Source organism: Canis aureus, chromosome 34 (genome assembly GCF_053574225.1).
Source record: "Canis aureus isolate CA01 chromosome 34, VMU_Caureus_v.1.0, whole genome shotgun sequence".
Classification (NCBI taxonomy): domain Eukaryota; kingdom Metazoa; phylum Chordata; class Mammalia; order Carnivora; family Canidae; genus Canis; species Canis aureus.
The window spans coordinates 25,640,994-25,656,019 of record NC_135644.1 but is presented as its reverse complement, the minus strand read 5'-3'; the positions used below and the strand labels follow the sequence as shown (position 1 = coordinate 25,656,019).

The window sequence follows — 15,026 nt, the reverse complement described above, 5'->3', positions numbered from 1 at the left end:
AGTCTCAAATAAACAATGTAACTTTACACCTGAAGTAACCAGAAAAACAAGAATAAAGACCAAAGTTAGTAGAAGTGAGTAAGAAAAATTAAAGCAGAAAAAGAGACTAAAAACACAATAGAAAAGATCAATGAAAGTAAGAGCTGGTTCTTTAAAAAGATAAACAAGACTAACAAACTTCAGCTGGACTCACCAGGAAAAAAGGGGGAAATACCAAATAAATAAAATCAGAATTGAAAGAGATGCTGCAACTTATAACACAGAAATACAAAGGATCATAAGAACCTACTATGAAAAATTATATGCCAACAAATTGGACAACCTAGAAGAAATGGACTCTTTTCTAGAAATTTACAAGCTGCCAGGACTGAATCATTATGAAACAGAAAATCTGAACAGACCAATTACTAGTAAGGAAACTGAATCCATATTAAATAAAACTGTTTAACACACATAAGTTCAGGGACAGATACATTCACTAGTGAATTCTACCAAACATTCAAAGAACTAATGTCAAGTTCTTTGCAATTTCCCAAAGAAATTCTTCCGAAGGAGAAGAAGAGGGAACTCTTCCAAACTCATTTTAGGAGGCCAGCATTAACTTGATACAGAACCAAAGATATCACAAGGAAAGAAAATCACAGGCTGCTATCCCTGATAAGCATGGATGCAAAAATCCTCAACCAAATATTAGCAAACCAAATCCAACAATACAGTAAAAAGATCATACACCATGATCAAATAGGATTTATTTCAGAGGCTGGTTCAATATCTACAAATCAGTAAATGCAATATAACATACTAACAAAATGAAAGATAAAAATCATATGATCATGTCAACAAATATGGAAAAAGCATTTTACAAAAATCCAAAATCCATTTATGATAAAAACTAACAAGGCAAGTATAGAGGCAATGTACTTCAACATAAAGGCTTCAAACTCTATTACAAAGCCAAAATAACTAAAACAGGATGGTATTGTCATAAAAACAGACATATAGATCAGCAGAATAGAATAGAAAAGCCCAGAAACAAATTCAGGCATACATTATTAATCTATGACAGAGGAGGCAAGAGTATACAATGGAGAAAGGATAGTCTCTTCAATAAATGGTGTTAGAAAACAAGAGCCACAATGAAAAGAGTGACACTGGACCACTAACCTACCATACATAAAATTACATACAAAAAATTAACTCAGAATGGATTAAAACTTGAAATTAAGACCTAAGTCCATAAAACTCCTAGAAGAAAACACAGATAAGCTCCTTGACATAGGTCTTGGCAATGTTTTGAATCTGATGTCAATAGAAAAAGCAACAACAACAACAAAGTAAACAAGTGGGACTACAGTAAACTAAAAAACTTCCAAACAGCAAAGGAAACTATCAATAAAATAAAAAGGCAAACTACCTAATGGAAGAAAATATCCACAAATCATATATCTGATAAAGGGCTAATATCCAAAATATATAAAGAATTCATATGATTCAACAGCAAAACAAAAACAAAACCCACCCAAAACAATCCAATTAAAAACTGGCAGAAGATCTGAATAGATATTTTCCCAAAGAAAACATACAGGTGGCCAATGGGTACATGGAAAGATACTCAGTATCATTCATCATCAGATTAATGAAAATCAAAACTACGATGACATATATCTTCATGCCTGTTAGAATAGTTATCTATCATCAAAAGACAAGAAATAACAAGTGTTGATGAAGATGTGGAGAAAAGGGAACCCTTTCTGCACTACTGGTGGGGATATAAATTGGTATGACACAGTAGGAAATTTTTTTGATAACTTTTAGAATGGAACTACCATATGATCCATCAATTCCACTTCTGGGTGTTTATCCAAAGGAGACCAAAACAGTAACTCAAAAGGGTACGTGCATCACCTTGTTCAATGCAGCATTATTTACAATAGCCAAGATATGCAAACAACTTAAGTGTCCATTGTTGATGAATGGATAAAGAAAATTGTGGTATACATTTAAAACAATAAAATCTTGCCATTTGCAGTGACATGAATTGACCCTAAGGGCTTATGCTAAGTGCAGTAAGTCAGAAAGAAAAAGATAGATACTGTGTGAGCTTTATTATATGTGAAATCTAAAAAGATTAGAAAGAAAAAAGAAACAAGCTCCTAGAACAGCTGGTGGTTGCCAGAGGTAGAAGGTAGAGCGTGGGAAAAAATGGGTGAAGGAGGTCAAAAGGTTAAAGAAAAGGAGAGGGAGTCAAACATAACAAGGGGTCAAGAATATAGTCATAACTGAGAGTGAGAATAGAGAGTGTAGCCTCATGAAGCCTCATGTAGTTCTAAGTGTATGAAGTTAGGTTACAGGCCCCTGAAATATAGAAAAAGTAAAATCTTTAAAAATTATTATATCATTCTTTGAGGACAAAGGTCATGTCAATGCTTATGACTTAAATTTAGGACTATAGGACTTTATTGTACCATTATCAATTTTTACATCTGCAGTTCTTGTTTTTCACTCGCCAAAAAATCTCAGTTCTTGTACCAAATATCAGTTCTTGACACTTAATAGGCAACACATAATTACTCATTTGATTTATGACATAGTACACAACCAATAGTCTCAGAATAATAATACCAATACCAACACAAGAATATGGTTACTGAAAACACAATTCTTTTGGTAGTTAGCATGTAGTCCACTAAGGATATACAGTCATTTTATAATATTTAAAAAATCTCTTTAAATTATTCTTCTCCGTGTGGTTACGCCTTCAACTAGACAAAAAAAAAAAAAAAAAAAAATCAGTCTTTTCATTACATTTCCATTTTTAAGGAATTGGATCCTTAAAATTTAGCATCCAACTAGACAGCAAGCAATTTTGATGAACCCAAGACCAATGTATCAAAAGCAATGTCTAAATCTGCACAGTCTGATAGAGTATCCATTATCCAACAACATGTAGATAATTAAATTTAAATTAATTAAAACTAAATAAAATTTAAAAGTCACACTAGCCATGTTTCAAGTGGTCAACAGCTATCACATTACCATATTACCATTACACAAATTACTACTGTATAGCACTGGTCTAAATAATAGTTTTCCCTCAGACATTGAAATTTTCTGGCTTAGCAAGGGAGCCAGCTTCATATTGAGTAACTTGAGCTGTTAAAACTGTTAAAGCATGAGTTGGCAGCTTCAGGGCAGATACTACCCTATCAAAGCTTTTAGAGGAAGGCTGACATGTAAGAAGTTATCTGGGACAGCAGTTACCTTCAGGAGGAAATGGAAACTATCATCATACTATCATGATTGCTTCACAGAGTATATTTGCCATTACCAAAATACTCAAGATCTCACTGAAATCACTTGCAGATTAAGATGGTTTAGCCATTTGGAAACTATTCACTTAAAAGCTGCACCATCCACTTAGGAGGTAATTAATCTCAAATAACTCTATTGTTATAACTTGCATTTCTTCTTAACATTTCCAACAAAATATTCCTAGTACAAATCAAAAGTTTTGTTTTATTTGCAATATAGTAGGTTCAGTTACTATTGTCAGAAGAGGAGCTGCTATATATTCTCAAGGCACTTAGTTAGGGAGACAGAATTTAGCGGGGAAAAAAAGGTGGCTTCACAGAACAGGAGTATTCTCCTGTTCAGTATTTCTTTGCAAAGGTTTCCCCTTGCCTCTCTACAGATGCTGACAACTCTCTCTGCACAGGTAGAGTTGTCAACAACTTTTGTTTTTTTAAAGATTTTATTTATTTATTCATGAGAGACACACACACACACAGAGACAGAGAGAGAGAGAGAGAGAGAGAGGCAGAGACATAGACTGAGGAAGAAGCGGGATGCTCGAGGTGATACCGATGCAGGACTTGATTCTAAGACCCAGGATCACACCCTGAGACAAAGACAGATGCTCAACCACTGAGCCACCCAGGCAAGCCTGTCAACAACTTTCAAGAATTGAAAAAGAAGCTAACACCTTGGTGTCTCAATTCCCTTAAAAAATATTTTATTTACTTATTCATGGCAGATATACAGAGAGAGACAGAGATACAGGCAGAGGGAGAAGCAGGATCCCTGTGGGGAGCCTGATGAGGAACTCGATCCTGGGACTCCGGTATCACAACCCCGAGCTGAAGGCAGACACTCAACCGCTGAGCCACCCAGGTGCCCCCAGTTCCCATTTATACTAGAACTTACATCAAAATTCCAGAAGAACCCAATACTCCAGTGAGAGAATCAAAGATAAATAATATACAGAAAACACTGGCTTTGAACCCTACATTCTAGGCCATGGTATTGAATTCTTTAGTCCCAGTTGCAGAAAAATTTTCAAAACTGTGACCCACTTATTAGAAGGTCATGAAATCCACATATCAATGTTATAAAAAATGAAATATTCTGAGAATTTTTGCATTCATGTTCATCAGAGATATTGGCCTATGATTCTCCTTTTTTAGTGGGGTCTTTGTATGATTTTGGGAAAACAGGAAATATTCTGGGTCACTGTAAAGGAAGCTTGAGAAAAACTGCTTTATTTGGTTTCCCAGTAATGTATGTCTTTTATGGTGAAGCACAGAAGGATTTTATAATCCCTAATCATACTACCTGCTATACTGGAATGATTACTATGACTATTACTACTACTACTACTACTACTACTACACACACACACACAAAATGCTGAGCCGAATCCATGGTTTTTTTTTTTTTTTTTTTTTTTTAGAATACATGCTTTTTATACATAGTCCATTAACGTAAGAGTGGTTATACAAAATCCTTAGATTTCTGCTAAGACTCAGGGACCTATTCTCATAACTTTCCAGTTTATGACAAAGAAATATGGGACATTATATTAGCTGGGCACCTAGGATGGTGCCCAAATGCCAGTCTTCTACTTTGCATACTCAGCTAATTAAAGATAGATCAAAGTTCTTTCACTCAGATGCTATAAGGACAGTAATTATACAAAGTTTAACCATGTATGGAAACATGTTCACCCCTACAGAAGGCATTTATTTTTTTAATTTTTAAAAAGATTTTCCATTTGATTTATTTATTTGAGAGAGAGAGAGAGAGAGAGAGCAGGGGGAAAGGGCGGAGGGCGAGGGAGAGAGACTCCACGCTGAGTGCAGAGTCCAACACAGGGCTTGAACTCATAATCCTGAGCTAAAATCAAGAGTCAGATGCTTAACCAACTGCACCACCCAAGAGTCTTAGAAATATTTATTAAGCCATGAAGCATGCTAGGTGTTTGGGATATAATGAATAAGTCAATTAAGTAGTCTACCTCAACATACAACCTAAAGAAAAGTGGGTTGGAAAAAATGGAAGAGCAGAAGTACAGAGAAGCTGAGTGGTCCTGACAGAGAGAAAATGAAAATATTACCAATCTCAGGTTCTTTTCCTGAGACCTGCCTTTTTGATTTTCCTATATTCCCTAAAACTTCTCTCTAGCCTGCCAAAAACCCATTCTTCTAATAAATTTTAGTAGGTTACTATTACTTGTAACCAAAAGACTCTGGTAGAAACCTTTCTAACAAATGTCATGTTAGTCTTGTCTTTTCTCATCCATGCTCATGCTATTTATACCACTGAGACATATTCTGTTTTTTCCCTCCAACAGTCCAAATCTGCCTTCAAATACAGGCCCAAGAGTCACTTTACCCATCAAGCTGTCTCTGACTAACCTTAGGCCACAATTTCCCATCTTTGAACTATAGAGCACTTTAGTTTCTATCCAGGAAGCTGCTAATTATATTGACTTATTACTGCTCTGCATTTATCTTATAAATTCACTGTATCATTCAAAACATAGCCAGTATGTCTGTTGAGTCTTAGTTTGTGAATCAGTAAAATGGGATTAATTACACCTACTTCAAAGAGCTATTGTAAAGAGAGTGCCTACCTAGCACACCTACTGCTAGGTCTGCTGTCCTTATGTGTATGGCCAAAATTCAGAAGAAAATATCGTTATTTTCTTCAAGCTAAATATACAAGAGTGGGAAAACAGCTCATTAAAACTTAATACTATTTCTTTCATAAATTAAATGTGAACAAAAACAAGTGACAAATGTCAAGAGCATTTTCACTGCTAAGCAGATTTCTTTCACAGGTAAACATGAACAGATGTTGAAATATATTAGGCTATCCCCTGTCAACATGTCCCATGATAATGATAACAGTGTTATCATTACTTTGGCTATGGATAAGAGTATAATTTAAGGTTTTGTTTTTAGGTAACAGTGACATTTTCAGCTTAGTTTGCTCTTTAAAGATTTCTTTTTAAGGAGTCCCTACACCTAAGGGGGCTCAAAAACCCACAACCCCGAGGATCAAGAATTGCGAGCTCTACCGACTGAGCCAGCCAGGTGTCCCTCAGTTTAGTTTTTAGATAACCAAAATAAAACTGCTTTTTCCTGAGAATACGTAACTTTATAACTTTCATTACTCAAAAAAAAATCTATTCTCTTCAGACTATAACTCCCTTTCTCAGTAATTTAGGGATCAAGTCTTCTCCTTTATGACATTGATCATCTCCATAGATTCACAAGTAGTTATAATTCCTTTCACCATTCTCTTCACTATAAAATTTAGTCAAATTATGTACTTACATCCTTTCAAATAGTTTTCCACTTAATTTTATTATTTTCTGAATTGCATTTGTCTATTTCTACTGTACCAACAGGCCCAAATATTAATATAGTACTCCCTAGTTTATATTTGGAAGAATCAAGGCCCTCCAAAACACTGATCAATGAGAATTTAACTGCCTACTTTCATGATAGAAGACCCTAAGTATATATCCCAAACATGTCTCAATAGGACCTGCACTAAATACATGAAAATATTTAACAGTTACATACAGTAATATAATTAACAGAACCCAGGAGCCAGTATTTTTGAGTATTTCTTACAGGGTAAAACAAAGTGTCAGCTCAATTACAAAATCATTCTAAAAATGAGGATTTAAATGATAAAATTAAGTATCCTTTTGAAATATCTTACTTTTTATTATTTTTTTAAGATTTTATTTATTTATTCATGAGAGACACAGAGAGAGGCAGAGACACAGGCAGAGGGAGAAGCAGACTCCAGGGCAGGGGCAGGGAGCCCAATGTGGGACTTGATTCCAGGACTCCAGGATCACATCCTGAGCCAAAGGCAGACGTGCTTAAGTGCTGAGCCACCCAGGCATCCCGAAATAGCTTACTGGTCACTAAAATAAATACAGTCTAATGATAGAACCATAAATACTTATTTGGACTACAAAAGTATGCTTTAAGCAGCTATCTAATATTCTACTTCAAATGTTTAAAAGTTAAGAATACTTAGGTTTCCACATAAGACCCCAAATAGTCAAAGCAACTCTGAAAAAGAAAAACTGGAGGCATCCTGATTCAGGATTTCAAGCTATATTACAAAGGTATAGCCATCAATACAGTATGGAATTGGGACAAAAACAGACACATAGATCAATGGAACAGAACAGAGAACCCAGATATAGATGTGCAACTATAAGGTCAACCAATCTTCAACAAAGCAGGAAAGAATATCCAATGGAAAAAAGATGGTTTCTTCAACAAATTGTACTGGGAAAACTGAACAACAACATGCAGAAGAATGAAACTGGACCACTTTCTTATACCATACACATAAACAAATTCGAAATGGATGAAAGACCTAAATATGAGACAGGAAATCATCAAAATCCAAGAGGAGAGCACAAACAGAAACCTCTTTGACCTTCATATCAACTTCCTACTAGACACATCACCAGAGGCAAGGGAAGCATAAGCAAAAATATTGGGGCTTCATCAAGATAAAAAGCTTCTGCACAGCAAGGGAAGCAATCAACAAAACTAAAAGCCTATGGAATGGAAGAAGATATATGCAAATGACATATTTGATAAAGAGTTTTAGTATCCAAAATCTATAAAGAATTTCTCAAACTCACCCAAAAACAAATAATCCAGTTAAGAAATGCACAGAAGACATGAATAGACACTTTTCCAAAAAAGACATTCAGATGGCTAACAGACAAGTGAAAAGATACTCAACATCACTTATCATTAGGGAAACAAATCAAAACCATGATGAGATACCACCTCATACCTGTCAGAATGGCTAAAAGTAACAACAGAAGAAACAACAGATGTTAGTGAGGGTGCAGAGAAAGGGGAATCTTCTTACATTGCTGATGGAAATGCAAACTAGTGTAGCTACTTTAGAGAACAGTATGGAGGTTCCTCGAATTTAAAAGCAGAACTACCCTATAATCTAGCAATCTAGCACTACTAGGTATTTACCCAAAGGATACAAAATTACAGATTTGAAGGGGTATATGCACCCTGACCTTTATAGCAGCATTATCGATAACAGCTAACCTATAGAGAGAGCCCAAATGTCCACTGACTGATGAATGGATAAAAACGATATAACATATATATACAATAGAATATTACTCAGCCATTAAAAAAAGAAATCTTGCCATTTGGAACACTGTGAATGGAGCAAGAGTATATTATGTTAAGTGAAATAAGTCAGAGAAAGACAAATACCATATGATCTCACTCATCTGTGGAATTTAAGGAAGAAAACAGATGAACATATGGGGATAGGGAAAAGGAAAGAAAAAGGAGAAAGGGAAACAAATCAATAGAGACTCTTAACTACAGAGAACAAACTGCGGGTGGATGGAGGGAGGTGGGTGGGGTGATGGGTATTAAGGGGGCATTTGTGATGAATACTTGGTGTGGTATGTAAGTGATGAATCACTGAATTCTACTCCAGAAACCAATATTGCATTATATACTAACTAAAATTTAAATTAAAAAAAAATAATACTGGGCAGCCCCGGTGGCTTAGCAGTTTAGCGCCGCCTTCAGCCCAAGGCATGATCCTGGATACCTGGGATCGAGTCCCACATCCGGCTCTCTGCATGGAGCCTGCTTCTCCCTCTGCCTGCTCTCTCTCTCTCTCTCTCTCTCTCTCTCTTTCTCTAATAAATAAATAAAATATTTAAAAAAAGAATACTTGGGTCCCTCAAAAGGCTAAACACAGAGCTACCATATGACCCAGGAACTCTTAAGTATATACCAAAATGAAATGAAAACATATATCCACATAAAAACTCATGTATGAATGTGGATATAACCCAAATGACTGTCAAATGATAAATAAAAGGTAGTATATCCACACAATGAAATATAAATTGGCAATGGAAAGGAATGAAATATTGATAGATGCTGCAACATGGAAGAACCTTGAAAATACTATTCTAAGTAAAAGAAGCCAGTCACAAATGACAATATATTGCATGATTCTGTATATACGAAATGTCCAGAAAAGGCAAATCTGTAGAGACAGAAAGTAGATTAACAGTTGCCTTAGGCTGTGGGAAGAATGGAGAATTGCTGCTATTGAGTACTGAGTTTCTTTTGGGGATGATAAAATGTTTGAGTTGATTGTGATAATGATCGTATAACTTGTGAATATACTAAATACTGAATTGTATACTTTAAACGGGTGAATTGTATGGTATGTGAATTATATGTCCATAAAGCTGGTATTAAAAAAAAAAGACTTTGGATCTCATGTTGACAAGATGCTGTTTGACTTAATGCATTCTCTACTGAAATTTTAGTCGGTATTCTCAGTTTCAGCCTCTATTTCCAAGACCGAATGTAGAATGTTCCTAGAATGACCTTTCATGTTATCAAAGCCTCTCAAGAACTCACCCATGTAGTTAATTTGGCTTCTCTGGGTGTGTATGTGTGTGTGTACACATTTATATAAACTTGCTAACGCTATATTAATTTAGTTTGGGAACTGAACAGGTTTATCCAACATTATAAGTTCCTAAGAACTTACCAGACTTGTTCTACAACTTCATTCCAATGGTCATGTGACTAGCTGGATTTTTATAATAGACAGATTTAACAAAGAAAAATAAGCCTGAGATTCTAAACCACATAAACTGTTCACTCTCTTAAGCTGATTCTGCTTCTTCAATATCTTCTCTCTATTCCCACTATCATCTTAAGTACAATCCTAAATCAATTCTTACTGAAAATACTGTAACAACCTTCTCTAAGAGGTCTGTTTCTCTCTTCCCCAATCCTCCTCCACACAGCCACAATAATCCTATTAAGAAAAATCATACTTGTTTTAACACAAAAAGCTGATCCTGCCACTTCCTACTTAAAATTCTTTCAATATCTCTGCATTATATGTATGGTAATATTTATACCAATTGTCAGTTTAAAAAAATGAAAAAGAAACTTAAGATATAGGGAAAACAACCCTCTATTTTTTACAAATTTTTATTGTAGAAATAATTTCAAGTCTTCATAAATATGCTTGTCAATGACTAAACAAACTGCTTATCCTTTTTCAATTTCTGAAGTGGAAAAATGTTAGTTAGCCAGCAAGGCCCACACATTTCCTTCAATTTATCACTCCAAACTCAGTAACAAATATTAAGGACCTATAAGAGGGACAGTTAGACATCTACTTGTCAATCATGATCCTAATTTTGAACCTACTCTCCTGTTTTTACTTGATTCTATTCTGGTTCTGTCACTTCTATCAACTTTTCATTTTTCCTCATTTTTTTTTTGATTTGATGGTTCCATTTATTGTTTGTGTAAGACCTTGGATTCCTCTGATAACTATTTAATGCTCTAGACTAACTCCAATGTTTCTGGCTGCTCTGTTGGACAGTCCCCATATCCTTGTTAAAGTTAGTACAAAATATTCTTTATCCTGCATTCCAAGTCTTTGATCAGTTAACCCAATCCCACTACCATTATAGTAGAAAAAAGTTACTTCAACCTTACATAGAAGCAGTCTCCATTCTGTTTTAAGTATGAATATCAACTTATTCTATATGATCCTTCTTGGTCTTTTATAATCCTGTACTTAGAAGCAAAAATTTTATGATTGCTTATGCTTTCTTATCCATCTAAAAATTATTATTTTACCTGATTACAGATCTTCTCAATAAGTAGCAGAAAGGTGTAACAATAACATATATAATAACCAACCACATCTCATCTTCACATCCCCAAATAAAGGAGCAAAATAACAAGAAAGAGTACTTGGAATAAAGAGGCCTGGATTCCACGTCCAGCTAAGGTACTAATTAACAGCATCTGACACTGGGTGATTTAATTTAACATCTCTAACTATAGTTTACCCATATGCTTGGGACTCGACTTTTGAAAATACATTAGTAATGCTTGCTTTAAAAACAAAAACAAAAACCTCCTCCTACAAGTTTAGTTCAGAATGGTCAAATGTTCTAACATTGCTTTCTTCCTGAGGCCTTTCCTGACCACTTTAAAAATTACCACATCACCAATACCACTTCTCCTGAGTACTTATTACAATCCAAAATATATTTTATCCATCTAAAATATATCACCTAAAATATACCATCTACTATATATTTCATTTTTCTACTTATTGTCTAACTCCCTCCACAAGACTTAGTTATATAAGCTACATATGGGTATAGATTGGTATCTTCAGAGGCCTAGAACAGCCCTAGTATATAGAATATGTTCATTGAATATTTGTTGAATCAATAAATGAACAGATATCCAAGATGACTGACAAATTTGGGACCTATTTAATTCCAAGAAGTCAAGAGCCTAAGAAAGTAAATCAGGGGACTCCTGGGTGGCTCCGTGGTTGAGCGGCTGCCTTCGGCTCAGGGTATGATCCTGGAGTTCCAGGATTGAGTCCCACATCAGGCTCCCTGCATGGAGCTGCCTCTGCCTGTATCTCTGCCTTTGTCTCTCCATGTCATGAATAAATAAATAAATTCTTTGGGGAAAAAAGTAAATCAGAAAATCTCTTCAAATAAGTAAATTGAATAAAAAGACCAATGTTTTAAACTTTAACTTCTTCTAAATATACTATAATCTTGATAAAGCAAAAGCATTATTTCTCATTATTAGTAAATTTATCCTATCATTCAAAAAACCTAATTTATAAAGTTCAAAGTACAAATTCTCAGTTGGTACTTAGGCCCCTTCTTTTAATTTTAATAAACTGTTGAAACCTAAAAATTTAACTTGCCATTCAAGTGATCTATTTATGCCAATCAACTCTTTTCCAATATTTATATCAAACTTCTCAAATTCATTACAGTAAAGATGTTAGGGTTACTACTTCCCTTGCATTAGCTAATTTTATTTTACTTAAAATATACCAAGACCCTGAGAGGTCAGTTCAGTCACACTTGGTTTATGAGTCTCATATTAAACATCTCTGTCTTAAGACATATATTAGAATCCTATTGAAGACTTGAAGACAGATAAACAAGATTCCACTCTGCTTAAATGGCAAATATTTTTATATAAGTATGAAATATTATCTACAAATGCATAAAAGTGCTGGTCCAGAACATTCCTCTAACAAAGTTTCACATGAATTAATTTGATTTTGCTATTCAGTCTGATTATGTAACATATATTTTAAACAAAGATGCAGAGAGCAATTATGTTTCAAAATCTGTCTCAGTAAATAGAAGTTGATTTACAAAGCTACATGTTTATTATATAATCACAATCAATTTATTTTGAATATTGATGGACAGAAGTAACATTATGAAAATGACTTACATAATATCCTCAGATAAAAGTAGTAAGCCCACTACAATTGGAAGTACTCATTCACGTTGGGAAAATTTGACCAATAAAAATATTAACTTAGAATCTTGTAAAACAAACAAGTGTATGATTTATTTCGTAGAAGAGAATTCCAGCACAGTGCCTTTATTTACTAGGTTTTCAAATATTTACTATTAAAGAAATTCTTTGCTGCATAAGAGTTTTACCCTAGACTTCCTTCAACGCAATGATTCTCAACCCTGGCTGTATATTAGAAACTGGGGATCTTAGAAAATATTTATATTTATGCCAAGGTCCAACTTCAGGCTGGTTATATCAGAGTCTTTGGGGATGGGAGCTATGCATTAAGAGTTTTAGAAAGCTCTAAGTCCATTGCCATGGTGTTTTAAAAAGCTTCAGTTCAACATTGTTAAATTCCATCAATTTTGAGGTTCAAATGGAAATAATGATCAGCTAGTGCTCATGCCCTACCGGCCTGGGATATAATATTAGAATGCTAGAAGACTAAAATAAAAAGAAAAATAAAAAGATCTGCTAGAATGAGGTGGTAGGGATTAAAATGAGTACAAGAAGTGTAAGAAAATATATAGACAGCCTAGATGAAAAGATCTCATGAGGGAAAGGCAAGAAAATATAATTAATTTTAAGGTCCCAAAGCTAGGTGGGAAAATTAAAACACAGAGACAAATTCATGCAGGTAATAGCAGATAAATGTAAAGAGAGCTTCTATACACTAGAACTAACAACCAACAACTTGAAAAACAAGTGTTAATGAAGGATCTGAATAGGTTACACATGCAAAAGCTAACTGTGTATTACAGATTGTCTATCGTGTGTCCAAGTGAGCATTCAAGGTGGCTGGTAACAGGGGCAGGTATGAGAACTCTCAGTCATCCTTCTGTCACAAGTCAGAGAAATCTGAAACAAAGATCTCTACTTTCCAAGAGTCCTCTGCCTCTTCCCAAAGCACTCTTATAAAGGCAGCTGTAAATACATTGTCTAAGGCAAGGTTTATATATACAGTAGGCACACTGAAAGGAAGGAGGGAAAATAAGACTGCCACACCTCCAAAAAAGTTTCTACGAGGACATGTGACTACCTGGGTAAGACCCCCCAGCCAACCATGAATCTCTTACCTGGTAACCCTTACATATCTATCACTTCTTGAGGCTCTATGTTACTGAGGGTGGAAATGGACTCAGTACTCTCAGTTATTTATCTTTGACCCCAAAAGGAGGGAGGCAGCATGATGAGAGCAGAAGTGGACTTAGTATTAGAACAGATCGTCCCAGCTATTCAGGATATCTGAATTGTAATATGCCACATTGGATAATTGAATATCCACAAAGTTCAGCTTTAATATCATGTCTAAGGAATGATTAATAAAATAAACGTATTAGAACAAACTAATCCTACTTAGGAAATAAAGACTTTAGAAAAACTTTCAGGGAGAAATGATGTAGATTTCTATTAGCTATTATTAAATGAAGAAAATCTCCTGGTACTTGGGCAATAATACCACAAGGAAAAATAAAACAAGTAGGCCTGGTTGAAGAAACACCCAAAACCTTGAGGAATACTTTTAATACTTAGGCTGCAGCCTAGGAAAGAGGGCCTGCCTTTCAGAACCTGTAGATCTATTATAATATAGGGCCAGCAAGGAAAACATCATTACCACCAATGTCTTACTCTCCTTTTCCCAATTTTTGACATCCTGAGTATTTTCCTTTTAGGGTCAAAGATAAATAATTGAAAGTACTGAGTCCATTTCCACCCTTAGTAAGTTGTGTACTAGGGTATAAGGAGGATAAGCAAAAGGAAAATAATGAGGTAAGTGAAAGAATCTAACAACACAAAATATCCAAAGAGCTAAGAGTCCAACAATTGGCACTATTAGTAGGAATGATAAATAATCCATCATTCACACATAAGCCACCTGCTCCATATCAAGTATAATAACTTACAGGATAAGCCAGCAGAGAAGTGGTGGTGCCCATAAGGTAACTAAACTATGGTAATAAACATTAAAGATTCATGTGTCCCTGAAATAGAGTTTGGAATAATAAGAAGACCTTCTGAAAGCTGGCTGATGGCCATCAAAGAAAATCTGAATGGCAGCAAAGGAGATCTTGATGTTCAAGGACAAAAACAAAAAAGAGGTTTGCTTCCAAAATGTATCCTGATAGACTGAAGAAATCTAAAACCTGGAGAAATCTGCTATGAAAACTAGAAAAATTTTACTAGGCAACTGATCAACAGCTCACTCAGTAAAGAAATTCAGGCTTCAAATCACTACAATAAAGAGGTAACAGAAATTCTGGACAATCTTAGAAGAAAGATAAAAAGGAAGACCTGGGAAGAACAGCAGGCAGACAGATGCCC

At 34.9% G+C, this 15,026-nt stretch overlaps 1 protein-coding gene and 1 pseudogene across 5 annotated transcripts in view; one reads left to right on the top strand and one right to left on the bottom strand.

The window, feature by feature from the left end:
• Nucleotides 1-15,026, bottom strand: part of BAZ2B (bromodomain adjacent to zinc finger domain 2B) — a 294,178-nt gene that overhangs the window by 151,792 nt on the left and 127,360 nt on the right. The window lies entirely within an intron of this gene.
• Nucleotides 14,656-15,026, top strand: part of LOC144304750 (small ribosomal subunit protein eS1 pseudogene) — a 48,679-nt pseudogene continuing 48,308 nt past the window's right edge.